Here is a 17,106-nt window from a genome sequence, read left to right as displayed (position 1 = left end):
CAGTAGCAACTGATCAAGAGTTGATTATATTTGATCAAACTACAAGAGGACCGGAGACCTCTCATCAGTCTCCTCCTCCATCATCATCAGATTTTGATCTTGTTCTCGAAGAAATTCAGAATATGCAGGATAGTATGAATCAGATGCTCTCAGCCATCTCAAAGATTCAGAATACGCAACTATCTCACACCTTAAAATTGGAAGACTCTCAACAGTTCAACTCTGAAAAGCTTAAGGCTATCCAAACTGCTGTTACCTCTCTCTCATTTGCAGTTGAAGAAATCCAAAAGAACAAGGGGATAGCCTTGAGTCTCACTGCAACTCAAAATTCTATTAACAAACGAGTTGACCGTGTCGAGACACTCGTCTCCAGAAAGATAGATTTGCTACAAGTCACAATGACCTCTGCTATCGAAAACATTTCCACCTCTGTCCGGCTTCTATCTACTGACGTTCGAAAATTATCTGTCAAGATGGAGCTGTTTGACATAAAGGGGGAAAAGCTCAAAGAGATTTTAGATCAGCAGAAGAAATCTCAATAAGGAGCAGTCTTTCTTGTATTTGTGAAGAATATGAGTTCAGTTGTTCTACCTATTGTTTTATCTACTACAAGTTCAGTTATTTGATTTCTTTTTACTCTAGTTTTGTCAAAATACCATAAAGGGGGAAGTTGCTGGAAACTTAATTCTGGTGTTTGACAAGAGATAAACCAACTGAACTAAGCAAACAAATCCAGCTAACTGATCGACGCAACTGTATTATAACTGAACAGCTAGATGCTCTTTCAGCTGAACATCTCTTCAGTCATTCTCGTCAACTGACTCTTTACCAGCTGATTCCTCAGCTGTACACGTCATCAGTCTTTTAGTGGATATCCTATCTTCGTGATAGAAGGGGTGACGTAGGAGTTATTCAAGTCTCCGAACATCCAGAAACAAATTGTGTTTTCTTTACTTCAGTCGTTACTTTTCAGTTGGATACTCTATCTTTCAGTCAGTTTATTTTCCGCAACTGTTTCATTCAGTTTAACTGATTGTCATTGACCGACGTGATACCTAGTATCAGTTTCAAAACTAAACTCAAATTGTCGAAGTATTTTTAAATTTTGAGGAGTGTTTATTCAACCCCCCTTCTAAACACTCTTTATACGTTTAACCGATCCTTTCAAGTGATATCAGAGCCAAGGTCATGGGTTCGATTCCCAATGGTTGCAAGGAGTGCAATTATTGGGAGGAAGATTGTTGGGTGCAATAATTGTCCCAGCTTGGTAGAGCGATTGAACCGTGGTGCTTGAGCTGCTGTGCGGTTTAAAAGATTTGAGTTGCACCATAGCACCACGGTTCAATCGCTCTACCAAGCACGGACAATTATTGCACCCAACATGATTTAATATGTTAAAACGTTTATTTTAAATGTTTAAGATTTAAATATTTATTTTAAACGTTTATGATGTTAAAATGTTTATTTTGAAACGTTTATTGCTTTTATGATTTTTTATACGTTAAAACGTTTATTTTAAATGTTTATAGATATCTAATCTGTTAAAAATGTTTGTTTTAAAATGTTTATGGATGTTTATGATTTTAATATGTTAAATTATGATTTTTAAATGATTATAAATTTTATGATTTAAATTGGACATTTAAAAGATATGTTGCATGGTTAATTTCAAAATAAAATGATATTATATGCATGTTTTTATTAAGTGATGGAAATACGACATGTTGATGGATGTGAAGGATTGTGACTACTACATGTTGGAAATATCGTGAGGGTTATGGTCCCAGTGGGAGCCCGACGATCGTGTTTCCTTGGATACGAATACGAATACGAATTTGTTAATACGTTGGCCAAGGCCCAGTTGACCGGTGAGAGTGTCGCTGGTGTCCCCGCCGCCCAGTACTGTGGTTTCTTTAGATGGATCCATCGCCAAATACGATTAAGAATACGAGTCACGATGTAGTAACCCGATTCCTAATGTGAGTAATTATTGGATTAATTATATTTTCGGTAGGATCGGAAAGACCGAACATGTTCGGATCTTCCGATGAGTTCGGATCGTCCGATGAGTTCGGATCGTCCGAGCCAGGTGTCGGACCGTCCGAGACAGGTGGCTGGACACGTGGAAGGGTTCTGGACACGTGGTAAGGTTCGGATCGTCCGATTGGGGGTCGGATCGTCCGAGACAGGTGGCTGTACTCGTGGAAGTCATGCAAGGATCGGATCGTCCGATCAGGGTTCGGACCGTTCGAAGTGTGCTAGATCGGAGCGTCCGAAGTGGTTCGGATCGTCCGAACATTGGCTATAAATAGAGGCGCGAGGCTTCATTTGTGACTCGCCAATTCAGAGAGTTCCATAGCATTTCAGTCGTTTCTGACAGGTTCTAGTCTTTTTCCGAGGTTCGGGCACTAGCAGGGAGCTGCTGGTCTTATAGCGGAGCTGTGCTCTAGTTGGGAGCTAGCGGCATCAGCGGGCTAGCGACGGACGAAGGTTTGGAATTGTATCAGTATTTATCTCAGGATTATCTAGTTAAGTCTGGTAGATAAGTTTTAGTGATGGTTTTCACTTGATGAATAGGCTTGGATTAGACCTGTTGTCTGGTTGTTCCAGTGGATTAAGATTGCAGTGATAGAGGTACGGAAGTACTATCCGAGATATCCTGGTTGAGTATACATTCATATATATGTGTTGCATGATTATGTGGTGCATTGATATATGTCATATGATGCATGCTATTATGTCACGTTTATTACTGCATGTTGCATTTCACGTTGAGCCGTATCTCCTTCGAGATAGCCTATACTGTTGAGCTGTATCTCTTTCGAGATAAGCTATATCTTGGGGCCGCTCAGCCCTGTCTTGTCTTGTGGACGCATGGACACCGAGAGTACACAGTGGCCGACGGGTCGGGAGGGCTTCGGTGGTCCGAGACATTTTAGGTCCACGTCTGTTCTTGTAGTGGATGCAGTGACCCAGAGGTGGTACCGCGCGGCACTATCCACTTGGCGCCTCTAGACTGAGCATTTTGAGATCCTTTGTGACTCCTGTTTCTTGACTACCCTGGTATCATATCATAGCATGTGCATTTCATATAGGTTTGTATACTCATACTTTTGTACTGGGCGTTCTTATCGCTCACGTCCTCGGTTTTGTTTATCTTGGACACCCCATTCCCACGGGGCAGGCCTCAGGTTGGATGGCTCAGGAAGAGCAGGAGGAGGACAGTGAGTAGCTGGTTGGTTTAGTTCTTCGATATATTTTGATTCGATATGATTGTACCAGATATTTTAGTTAAGTTATTCTAGACTTCGATTGGGTTGTATAACTATCATTTGTTGATTTTTCCGCTGTTATCTCTGATTATTGTTAATTAAGTTAATTGCATGCTTAGTTCTTGATTAGTAGGTGATTCTGGAACGGGTCACTACATTTATGGTATCAGAGCATGCATACGATTTTGGGATATAGATTCTGTTTTGGGATTTTCGTTGACCATTTTACCGTTTTTCCCCATTCTATCTTGTAGCGATGGCTGACCACTTTGATGACGAGAGTAGTCAGGGGAGTGTAGGTCGTTGGGGCGACCAGGATGATCATAGGCGTCATCGTGAGCATCGTCATCGTCTGGATGGTCCTAAGCGTTTTGATTTGCATCGTTTTATTCAGATGGGGCCTAAGCCTCTAGTCGGTGGAGAGACTCCTGATGATGCTGAGGATTGGTTAGAGCGCATGGAGAGTTGTTTCCGTGCATTCCAGTGCACCGAGGAGCAGAAGATGGAGACCCTTAGTTTTCTTCTTGAGGGACGTGCGCGCAAGTGGTGGCGATCGACTTCTGCGCCGATAGTCCAGTCCCAGGGTAGGGTGACTTGGGCTGATTTCCGTGCAGCTTTCATGCAGCTGTATTTTCCTCCAGCCCTTCGCCAGGCGAAGACGATTGAGCTCCTGAACCTTAAGCAGGGTAGTATGTCTGTTGATGAGTTTCAGCAGATATTCTTCGAGTTGTTACCCTTCGCTCCTCATATCAGTGGCAGTTCTGAGGCCAAGTATGATCATTTCCTCCAGGGTCTTAACCAGGAGATCTTTGACCGAGTCACTGTCTGTGATAATCCTACTTCTTATGATGGGTTAGTGAACCGGTGTCGCCAGGCAGAGATCAGTCTCCAGCGTGGTAGGGCTATTCTTTCTTCTAGACCTCCGAGTATGTTGAGGCCTCGATCTCAGTCGTTCAAGAAATCTGGTTCGTCTTCTTCTGGATCTGGATCTCGATCTAGCGGTGTTTTCCGTTTTGGTAAGAAGAAGGAGTCTTGTGTGCATTGTGGGAAGAATCATCCATCGGAGCAATGCCGATCAGCCGCGGGAGCTTGTTATCAGTGCGGAGAGATGGGGCATATTAAGAAGAATTGTCCTCAGTTGCGAGGTGGAGCAGGATCCGGTTCTGGATCTCAGACGACTGTTCAGCAGAGGAGGCAGGGTCAGGCAGTGGGTAGTTCGAATCTTCGACCTCGTGCCCAAGGTCAGGTTTTTGCGCTGAACCAGGATCAGGCTGCAGATGAGACAGAGAGAGTCATAGCAGGTACTTTTTGTTTATGCGGTATTCCTGCTTTTGTTCTTATAGATACCGGAGCATCACATTCATTCATTTCTGCACGATTTGTTAAGCGTCATAAGTTACCGTATGTTTCTCTAGACGTCATTCTTTCTGTTTCTACCCCGATGGGTCATTCGGTTTTAGCCAAGCGTCTAGTGATGGGTTGTCCTTTAAATTTTGAGGGTAACGAGTTGACTGCGAATCTTATGATTCTGGAAATGGAAGATTTTGATTGTATTTTGGGTATAGACATTTTGACTACCTATCGAGCTACTGTGGATTGTTACCAGAAGCTTGTTCAGTTCCGTACGACTGAGAGCTCTAGTTGGTTTTTCTATGGCGAGGGAGCGCGACCTCCGATGCCAGTGGTATCTGCTCTGAAAGCCTGTCGTGCTTTAGAGGCGGGCGGGGAAGGCTACCTCATCTATGCAATTGATACGTCCACAGGTAGTGTTGGTATAGAGGATATTCCAGTGGTTTGTGAATTTCCTGATGTGTTTCCAGATGAGATTCCTGGTTTTCCTCCGGTTAGAGAGGTGGAGTTCGGCATTGAGTTAATGCCAGGGACTGCACCGATTTCTCGTGCCCCCTATCGTCTTGCGCCGTCAGAGATGAGGGAACTAAAGCAGCAATTGCAGGATCTTCTTGATAAAGGTTATATTCGCCCAAGTGTTTCACCTTGGGGAGCTCCAGTCTTGTTTGTCAAGAAGAAGGATGGATCGATGCGATTGTGTATTGACTATCGCCAGCTGAATCGTGTGACGATCAAAAACAAGTATCCATTACCTCGTATCGATGACTTGTTCGATCAGCTTCAGGGTACCTCTGTTTACTCCAAGATTGACTTGCGATCGGGTTATCATCAGATGAGAGTCAGAGATGATGATATTTCCAAGACTGCATTTCGTACTCGTTATGGGCATTACGAGTTTCTAGTTATGCCATTCGGATTGACGAATGCGCCAGCGGTGTTCATGGATTTGATGAACCGAGTCTTTCGGGATTTTCTAGATCAATTTGTTGTGGTGTTCATCGACGATATCTTGATTTATTCTCACAGTGTGGAGGAGCATGTCCAGCACTTGAAGATTGTGTTGCAGATTCTTCGCGAGAAGCAATTGTATGCTAAGCTGAGTAAGTGCGAATTCTGGATTGATCGTGTAGTATTCCTTGGTCATGTGATTTCCAAGGAAGGAATTTCTGTGGATCCCAGCAAGATTGAAGCAGTGCTGAATTGGTCACGTCCTACGACGGTGGCCGAGATCCGTAGTTTTCTAGGTCTGGCAGGGTATTATCGTCGCTTCATCGTGAATTTCTCCCAGGTAGCTAGACCTTTGACGCAACTTACTCGGAAGGATGTTCCATTTGAGTGGTCATCTGAGTGCGAAGATAGTTTCAGAGAGCTTCGTCGACTTCTGACTTCTGCACCTGTTTTGGCGTTACCTTCAGGATCTGATGGTTTCAGTGTTTACACCGATGCCTCTTTTCAAGGCTTAGGGTGTGTGTTGACGCAGAATGGTCATGTGATCGCTTACGCTTCCAGGCAGCTGAAATCTCACGAGGAGAAGTACCCTATTCATGATCTAGAGTTGGCAGCTATTGTGTTCGCGCTGAAGATCTGGCGTCATTACTTGTACGGAGTTAAGTTTGAAATCTTTACTGATCATAAGAGTCTGAAGTATCTGTTCACTCAGGCTGAGTTGAACATGAGACAACGTCGTTGGATGGATCTACTGAAAGATTTTGACTGCGAGATCAAGTACCATCCAGGCTCTGCGAATCTCACAGCCGATGCTCTTAGTCGTAAGGTGAGAGCCTCTGCACTTCAGACCAGTGCTATGATTAGTACTATTCAGGATTGTTGTTCGTTGGGATTTAACTTCAAACATCGGAAAGGTATGGAGAGCATTCGTGTTGCTACCATTTTATCTGAGCCAGCTTTGTTCGCTCGGATTCGAGATGCTCAGATGTCTGATCTGAAGACTCAGAGATTAGCTCGGTTAGCGGGTGGAGATAGCGGTTTCCATTATCAGTCTAATGGTCTTCTGTGTTTGTCTAATCGGGTTGTAGTACCAGAGGATGATACGTTGAGGGAGGAGATTTTGTCTCATGCTCATCGAAGCAAGCTGAGTATTCATCCAGGAAGCAACAAGATGTATAAAGATTTGAGGACACGATTTTGGTGGAAAGGGATGAAGCGCAGTGTTTATCAGTTTGTTTCCAAGTGTCTTGTTTGTCAGCAGGTTAAGGCAGAGCACCGTCGACCTGGAGGATTATTGTTGAATTTACCTATTCCTGAATGGAAGTGGGAGCATATCACGATGGATTTCATTACTCACTTGCCATTATCGTCGAGGAATAGTGATGCTATTTGGGTAGTGGTGGATCGACTCACCAAGTCTGCTCATTTTCTGCCATATAACCGTGATTTCACTTTCGATCGTATGGCTCGATTGTACATTCAAGAGATTGTACGTTTGCATGGAGTGCCAGTCAGTATTGTCAGTGACAGAGATCCTCGTTTTACCTCACGGTTTTGGGGTAGTTTCCAGTCAGCTTTGGGTACTACACTGAGTCTGAGTACTGCTTATCATCCGGAGACTGACGGTCAGTCAGAGAGGACTATCCGTACACTTGAGGATATGTTGCGAGCTTGTGTTATGGATTTCGGACCCGCTTGGCAGGATCATTTGCCTTTGATTGAGTTCGCGTACAACAACAGCTACCATCGTAGTATTGGTATGGCACCATTTGAGGCGTTGTATGGGCGACGTTGTCGTACTCCATTATTCTGGGATGAAGTTGGGGAACGACATGTTGAGGGACCGGAGTTAGTCCAGCAGGCTATTGATAAGGTTGCAGTAATCAAGAAGCGGATTAAGACTGCTCAGGATCGACAGGCTAGTTATGCGAACACCAAGCGTCGACCTCTTCATTTTCAGCCAGGTGAGAAAGTGTTTCTCCGAGTTTCGCCTTTTCGCAGGATTTTGAGATTTGGTCTCAAGGGTAAGCTGTCTCCGAGATTTATTGGTCCATTTGAAATATTGGAAAGTGTGGGAGATTTGGCTTACAGACTTGCATTACCGCCGTACCTATCCAGTATTCACGACGTGTTCCACGTATCTTTGTTGAGACGATACGTAGCAGATGAGTCTCACATCTTGCATCCCTCTGAAGTTCAACTAAATTCGGATCTGTCTTACGTGGAACGACCAGTGCGGATTCTCGATCGCAAAGACAAGGTGTTGCGGAATAAGATCATTCCTCTTGTCTTAGTTCAGTGGCAGCGCAGAGGCACTGAAGAAGCCACTTGGGAGCTAGAGAGTCGTATGCGTTCGGAGCATCCAGAGCTCTTTTGAGTTGTACTGTAGTTGTACTATGGATGTATGTATGTTTTTCGTTGTAATCCAAATATCAGTTGTGTTTAGCAACAATTGAGATGTAATAACAATGTTGTTATTTCAGTTTTGTTCATCCTATAAACTTGATTTCGAGGACGAAATCTTTTAAGGGGGGGAGAATGTAGTAACCCGATTCCTAATGTGAGTAATTATTGGATTAATTATATTTTCGGTAGGATCGGAAGGACCGAACATGTTCGGATCGTCCGATGAGTTCGGATCGTCCGATGAGTTCGGATCGTCCGAGCCAGGTGTCGGACCGTCCGAGACAGGTGGCTGGACACGTGGAAGGGTTCTGGACACGTGGTAAGGTTCGGATCGTCCGATTGGGGGTCGGATCGTCCGAGACAGGTGGCTGTACTCGTGGAAGTCATGCAAGGATCGGATCGTCCGATCAGGGTTCGGACCGTCCGAAGTGTGCTAGATCGGAGCGTCCGAAGTGGTTCGGATCGTCCGAACATTGGCTATAAATAGAGGCGCGAGGCTTCATTTGTGACTCGCCAATTCAGAGAGTTCCATAGCATTTCAGTCGTTTCTGACAGGTTCTAGTCTTTTTCCGAGGTTCGGGCACTAGCAGGGAGCTGCTGGTCTTATAGCGGAGCTGTGCTCTAGTTGGGAGCTAGCGGCATCAGCGGGCTAGCGACGGACGAAGGTTTGGAATTGTATCAGTATTTATCTCAGGATTATCTAGTTAAGTCTGGTAGATAAGTTTTAGTGATGGTTTTCACTTGATGAATAGGCTTGGATTAGACCTGTTGTCTGGTTGTTCCAGTGGATTAAGATTGCAGTGATAGAGGTACGGAAGTACTATCCGAGATATCCTGGTTGAGTATACATTCATATATATGTGTTGCATGATTATGTGGTGCATTGATATATGTCATATGATGCATGCTATTATGTCACGTTTATTACTGCATGTTGCATTTCACGTTGAGCCGTATCTCCTTCGAGATAGCCTATACTGTTGAGCTGTATCTCTTTCGAGATAAGCTATATCTTGGGGCCGCTCAGCCCTGTCTTGTCTTGTGGACGCATGGACACCGAGAGTACACAGTGGCCGACGGGTCGGGAGGGCTTCGGTGGTCCGAGACATTTTAGGTCCACGTCTGTTCTTGTAGTGGATGCAGTGACCCAGAGGTTGTACCGCGCGGCACTATCCACTTGGCGCCTCTAGACTGAGCATTTTGAGATCCTTTGTGACTCCTGTTTCTTGACTACCCTGGTATCATATCATAGCATGTGCATTTCATATAGGTTTGTATACTCATACTTTTGTACTGGGCGTTCTTATCGCTCACGTCCTCGGTTTTGTTTATCTTGGACACCCCATTCCCACGGGGCAGGCCTCAGGTTGGATGGCTCAGGAAGAGCAGGAGGAGGACAGTGAGTAGCTGGTTGGTTTAGTTCTTCGATATATTTTGATTCGATATGATTGTACCAGATATTTTAGTTAAGTTATTCTAGACTTTGATTGGGTTGTATAACTATCATTTGTTGATTTTTCCGCTGTTATCTCTGATTATTGTTAATTAAGTTAATTGCATGCTTAGTTCTTGATTAGTAGGTGATTCTGGAACGGGTCACTACATAGTGACCCGTTCCAGAATCACCTACTAATCAAGAACTAAGCATGCAATTAACTTAATTAACAATAATCAGAGATAACAGCGGAAAAATCAACAAATGATAGTTATACAACCCAATCGAAGTCTAGAATAACTTAACTAAAATATCTGGTACAATCATATCGAATCAAAATATATCGAAGAACTAAACCAACCAGCTACTCACTGTCCTCCTCCTGCTCTTCCTAAATGTAGTGACCCGTTCCAGAATCACCTACTAATCAAGAACTAAGCATGCAATTAACTTAATTAACAATAATCAGAGATAACAGCGGAAAAATCAACAAATGATAGTTATACAACCCAATCGAAGTCTAGAATAACTTAACTAAAATATCTGGTACAATCATATCGAATCAAAATATATCGAAGAACTAAACCAACCAGCTACTCACTGTCCTCCTCCTGCTCTTCCTGAGCCATCCAACCTGAGGCCTGCCCCGTGGGAATGGGGTGTCCAAGATAAACAAAACCGAGGACGTGAGCGATAAGAACGCCCAGTACAAAAGTATGAGTATACAAACCTATATGAAATGCACATGCTATGATATGATACCAGGGTAGTCAAGAAACAGGAGTCACAAAGGATCTCAAAATGCTCAGTCTAGAGGCGCCAAGTGGATAGTGCCGCGCGGTACAACCTCTGGGTCACTGCATCCACTACAAGAACAGACGTGGACCTAAAATGTCTCGGACCACCGAAGCCCTCCCGACCCGTCGGCCACTGTGTACTCTCGGTGTCCATGCGTCCACAAGACAAGACAGGGCTGAGCGGCCCCAAGATATAGCTTATCTCGAAAGAGATACAGCTCAACAGTATAGGCTATCTCGAAGGAGATACGGCTCAACGTGAAATGCAACATGCAGTAATAAACGTGACATAATAGCATGCATCATATGACATATATCAATGCACCACATAATCATGCAACACATATATATGAATGTATACTCAACCAGGATATCTCGGATAGTACTTCCGTACCTCTATCATTGCAATCTTAATCCACTGGAACAACCAGACAACAGGTCTAATCCAAGCCTATTCATCAAGTGAAAACCATCACTAAAACTTATCTACCATACCACCAAATGTAGCGCCCTTACCCGAGCCACTACTAAACAGACTAATAAACATGCAACATTAAACTTAATAACAACAATTAAACAGCGGAAACCAAATACTTAATCATCTTACAACCCAAATGAAAACAAAGCAATAACGACAGTCTTAAACATTAATACAACCATAACAAATACATGATTCTGAACGAGAAAACTATAAACCACAGAAAACCTCCACTGGATCACCATCGAAAACCCAACTGCTCTAGCCACTGCCCTGGTCGTCCGAACCGTCCAACCTAAGACCTGCCCCGTGGAATGGGGTGCCCAAGATTAAAACAAGGACGTGAGCGACAATCGCCCAATACGAGAATGTACGAGTATACAAACTGATATGATGCATGCAAAATGCAATATGCTCGGATATCAAGGATCAAGTCAAGAATCTCATGCTCAGTCTAGAGGCGCCTGAGTGTGTAGTCTCTGATCTGCCCTAGGCATGTTTTGGCTCCCACACTCATCATCAAGACGTGGACCTGCAATGTCCAGGTCATCAGAGCCCGCGGGTCCCGTCGGACACTGTAGCTCTCGATGCCCCATCGTCCACAATACAGAATAGGGCTGAGCGGCCCCAACAAACGAGGTATATCTCAAAAGATATCAGGCTCAACATGATATGTCATGACTGGAATGGGTCACTACACACGATCACGATCTGACTTCAACAAGCACGAACATGAATATGGATACGAATATGGATATGGATATAGATATGAATATGGATATGAATATGAATACGAATATAAATATGAATATGTTTATGTTTATATGAAAATGTTTATTAAAATGTTTATGCAAAAATTTATGTAAATGTTTTTGTTTAAACTTCATCCATCATTATGAAAATGTTTTTATTTAAATTTTATGCATCATGAAAATGTTTACGAAAATGTTATTCTTTAAATTTTATGCATCTTCAAGAAAACGATATTTTAAGTACAAGTATTTTTCACTGTTATATGTTAACTGTATTACGTATTACTCGTTAATCAAGAATATGACGTGTTGAGTCTTTAGACTCACTATGTGTGATTGGTGCAGGTGATTATGATAATAATGTTTATGGAGTTCTTGATGATTGACTTTGCTGGACTGAAGGTGCACATAACCCGGGGACCGACGTTAGTTTTCCGCACTAGTTATGATTTATGATTTTAAGTGATGTTAAAGATATATTTTTACAACGATTTATTTATGAGTGGTTTTTGAGAGGTTATAGTATGAGGTATACTTTTCAAATAATATTTTAGGTTTGGTAAAGTAGTTGTTTGTTTTACTTTTAAAATGGTTCCAAAATATTTTATAATTCAGCCGAATGCTATGTGAGGTTTTAAAAAAAAAAATTCTAGCACGTTTTAAGAAAACGAATAAGCATACATTTCAGAACTTGATCTTATAATTAAATAAAATGGATTATCACTTGTTGTGGAAATTTGTACACTTGTTTTTTAGATGCCCGACCTTTTAAAAAAAAATAAAAAAATTCGACCTATCTTCTTTAATTGATCAATTTAATCCCAAAGATGATTTAAGAAAATGAGTTAACGTTTGGGTCCCCAAAGATTTGGACAAAACCCAAAACATGAATGTTCTAGAATTATATCTTAGCTTGCTAATGGTTATGGTCTCACACAATGTGGACCAATATTCAAATCATATGCTAAAACCTCTAAAAACTGCCATATTTTCATCTCATTTCCTACCAACTTCATTGCACTACTTCTACCTACACATCTTACTATCACTATTTAATCAAATAATCATTCTCAATACACAATGGACAATCTAGAAATCATATTCAATCTCAATATCGATTCCTCAATCAACATGTAAAACATAATGAGCTAAATAACTACATATTAAATGACATAAACGCATTATTGTAATATCCAAGCTTGGTGAACGGTACGGTTTAAGGTTTCATATGTTTATTGACTACTTGGTCAAGTTTAAGTATAGTTCTGATGTTAAGAATGGCGATTTATGATTTATAGTATTGTTGATTTTAGATGAGGTGTAGTTTATTGTAGCGACGTTACGACTAAATTCATGATATATTTTATGTTGAGCCAATTGGTATGAGGCCAATTGGTTTGGTTAGATAAGACATAGAGGTGCAACTTTCTTGTTGAGAGCGTTGCCATAATATGAGGAGAAGCGACGTTGCGTTTCGATTTTAATTGCAAAGTTTATTGTTGGCTTCAGAGGACACAGCACCCGCGCCAGAAAAGATACCGCACCCGTGGTGATTGGACAGTAGGGCCATCGCACCCGCGGTAGGAAACCCAGCGCGCTCGCGGTCATTTCTTTCGGATTTTTGAATGCGGTACAATATGCGTAGCGAACCCGCGGTCCAAGGGCTAGCGCACCCGTGGTCGATGAACAGTAAAGTCGTGTTTTGAAGTTTTAAGTGATTAAATGCAAGTGTTTGCTCTTAATTTTCCTCATTTCCTCCATTTTTCTCGGTTCTTCAGCTCAAGGGGAAGCTAGGGTTCTTATTTCTTTATTTTGTTCCTTTGATTCAAGCTTCTTGTTGGGTTGTTGAAGTGAGAGCAAGATCATTTTGGGTTTAAGGAGCTAAGGTAATCTTGTGGTTTAGTTATTTTTTTGGACTGTGGTGTTGGGCGAAAATTATGGAAATTATGGTTGTGTTGGTTTTATGGGTTTTGTGGTATGGTTATTTGATTATTAAGTTGTTGATGGTTCAATACATGGTTTATTATTGTAGGATTTGTACCAAGAGATTAGAATCAAGCTTTCCATTGGTTGTAAGTGGAATTCATCTCTTGTGCTCACATGAAGTATATATATTGTATTTCAATGGTTTTAAAATGCTATTCCCTACCATTTGATTCATGTTATGTATGAATACACTTTGTTGTATATTTGAGGCTTTTATATGTCTCATTTATATACAAAGGAATACAAGAGAAAAGAGTACTCAAAGTGTTTGTTTTAATGTCCAAGAGAGAGTTCAAATGATTTATTTGATTGATAAATAGATAGTCAGAGATTGTATGCAATTAGTTGATCAAGGACCATATGCTTATATCCCGACAGAGTAATCGATTTATATCGATGTGATATTGGTACAGAGACAGAGATACTATTTAGATATCAATCCACAAGAGAAAAGAGAAATATCATCGTTATGATTATATTATTGTGGGGACCCAAATGCTAATTCATTTCTTAATCATCTTTGGGAATAATTAGTTCAATTAAATAAATAGGGTCTAATTTTTTTTAAAAAATAAAAATGGGGAAACGTAATGTAATCAATCCGATATACATATCAAACATAAAGTACATATCTTGTACTCAATACATTAAAATCAAATTAGGTATAATGGCCCGAAATTCGTACTTGAAAATTTGCGGAAAAATTTAAAATTTTCTCTTTAACTAATTAAAATGCCTCTTTAAATAAATAAATTGATGAAAAGATTCAATGTTTAAAATATTCGAAATAGCAGCAGAAGTAATTATTGTTTGCAAAATAACAATTTAAAAATAATCCAACAAAAGATAAAATGTTTGACCCTAAAAATGGTAAATGCTGAAAATGAGGTCCTCGGGTTCCACTACTGCCGACCCAAGATGGGTCACTGCTCCCTGCCCTCCATCCCGACCTCATCAGTAAAGAATCAGCATGCATATATCGTAAATAACGAGTAATAATAATAAAATTTCATGCAACGAAAAACATTATATATCATGAGACTGGCATAACGTGTGAATATCATGTCATGAGTAATTATAATATGTGTATAACTGAACTGAAAATCATACGTGAAACGTTTGCTCAATCGAGCCCTGTCATAAATTATCATGTCATAAAGTTTCCGTTGAGATTATGTTCTACACTAGTGGCCCCTGAACTAAACTGAACTGAACTGAACTGGATCGCCTGATCAGACTAAACCACAGTATACTAGGCGGTAGAGATCATCACAGCCCTTGGACTGGATATCCGTACCAATAAATGAACTCAACTGAACCGGTAAGTGACCACCGGGTGAAGTAATAATCCCATGGTAATGAAGTGGCCACAAGCAATATCGCATAAATCTATAAAATGAATATTTTATATTTTTGCACGTAATATAATTAAATATCATGTATTAATTTCATCAAATGGGTTGGATCGTTCTCAGGCTCGCTGCGACTTAAATCTAACATGAAAAATATGCAAATGATATTTAATCATGACTTCGTGCCAACCCAAACCAACACCGAACCATCGTTTATTCATGATTAAAATACACTTAAAATGGTGAAATAATGCTCCTAACATTTCAGTACTTCGAAATTTGGTGAATGGAGGCCAAAAACATGAAACGCTTTTTCGAGAGTCACTTTGGCATATTGCACCGTAAATTCTCGTACTACCTCTAAATTTGACCAAATCACGAACGGCGAAAAACATTACCTTCCTAACTCAATGGAGTACTGTTCAGTCTAAGGCCATAGGCTAAAAGACAACCAAGAACTCGAAACACACCTTTGAACCAAAGAACATCTTGCTGTCACAAAAATACAGCAGCAGCGCTTGCATTTCTTTGCGTTGTTTACGAGGCTAATGGCCATTGGGGCTTGAACCACCGATCATAACCTCTTCTTAACGTCCTGAGGGTTGGCTTGGACCATGGCTAAGGGCCCTAGGCCAGCCACAATCCAAACCACAACCGAAACAAGCCAAGTGATTCCACCCGAGAGCGCACCTTCATGCGTGGGGTGCTGCGATTGTTCGGCTATCATGGACCATTCCAGTGACCATTTGATTGACCATGGCATGATCTAGACATCATGAGGTATTGTGTGAACCGTGGCTAAGGGCTATAAGCCAAAAAAGATCCACACAACACCCTTGAACCGAAACCAAACTCACACACACGAAAATCAGAAATCGAAACCGATGGGACTGTTCTGGTTTGTTTTTAAAAACTGATAGGACCATGAACCAAGCCGGACAGGACAAGGAGAAGTTCTAACCATGGATATAGCCCATAGGGCAGCCAAGATCAGAAACATCACACTTGACAGCAAACTGAAAAATTCCAGACTCATTGTGACACTAGGGGAGAGTTGCTGTCATTTCCGATTTACAGCATGCATGGGGCTTGAGCTAATGGACTAACATGGTCTTGACACACCCTAGTACGTGTCTACTTGCAGAATTGGGAGCCTTGGGTCGAGCCAACCACATGAAACCATCAAAACAGCCGAAACCGTGAGGAGCACAAGGAACTCGAAAATTCTGCACACAATTTTTCAAATATGATTTGAATAAATTTCGGTTTTTTCTTCATGATTCATGCACATATAATGTTTTAAAATAATAATATGACTTGATTGAGGAGTAAATAAAAATATAAACATGCCTTGGATTGTTTTGAACGAAAAACAAATGAAAACAACGACGGGGCGCGGCGGAGGTGGAGTGCTCTTCACTTTCTTGCTTCTAATCGATTTTCTCTCTTATTTTCTTATGAAGACTCACGATTTTCTATACTGGAAGGGAACTGAATTTCGGTGATGGGGAGGGAGAAGAGTCTAGGAATTAAATGGGAAGATTGCACGAAAAAGGGAGAATGAATCTTGCTATCCTTGTGAGTTGGTGAGATGAGGAAATAGAATGATATCAAAAGATTTTTGAGGGATATTTAGGAGTGTATGGCCGATTGCTATCCTTCAAAATAGGGTAGAGAATTTCTTAATTAAATAATTATTTGGTGATTAAAAGGTGGGAGATTTATTTCCCAAGAAAAGAATGAAGAATGATATCAAATGTTGAGGTGTCAAAACAAATCTTTGAATTGATAATGGGGACCGAATTCTTGCTTATTAGAAAAGGGGGAAATAATGCTTAATTAAGTATTTGTTGGTGATTTAAAAGAAGGGAAAATATCTACCTAGAAAAAGCTTAAGGGAAGATAATAAGGAAATAAGTTGTAAATCAAAAATTAAATCTTTTAAAAAGAGGGGTGACTGAAATTTGCTATCAAAGTGGGGGTGGAATATTGCTTAATTAATAATTATTGGGGAATTAAAAGGTGAGGGATTTATCTCCCAAAAATGGATAAGGAAAGAATCAAGTGAAGGTGTTGTCAAGTATTGTTAAATCAATTAAGGAGGGGGCCGATTTTTATTAGATAAAGTAGGGTACGAAATTGCTTAATTACTAATTAAATGAGGATTAAATATGATGGAATTATCTTCCAAGAGAAGGTAAGGAAATAAATTAATAATGAAGATTTGACAATATTTAAATGTTTTATAGTGCTATGGCCGAAAATTATAAAAATGTTGGGGAAAAATATTTCTTAATCATTGAATTTTAAATCTCTAGTGTTTTATCTAC

Source organism: Primulina eburnea, chromosome 1 (assembly GCF_022965805.1).
Source record: "Primulina eburnea isolate SZY01 chromosome 1, ASM2296580v1, whole genome shotgun sequence".
Classification (NCBI taxonomy): Eukaryota; Viridiplantae; Streptophyta; class Magnoliopsida; order Lamiales; family Gesneriaceae; genus Primulina; species Primulina eburnea.
This window is presented reverse-complemented; position numbering follows the sequence as displayed.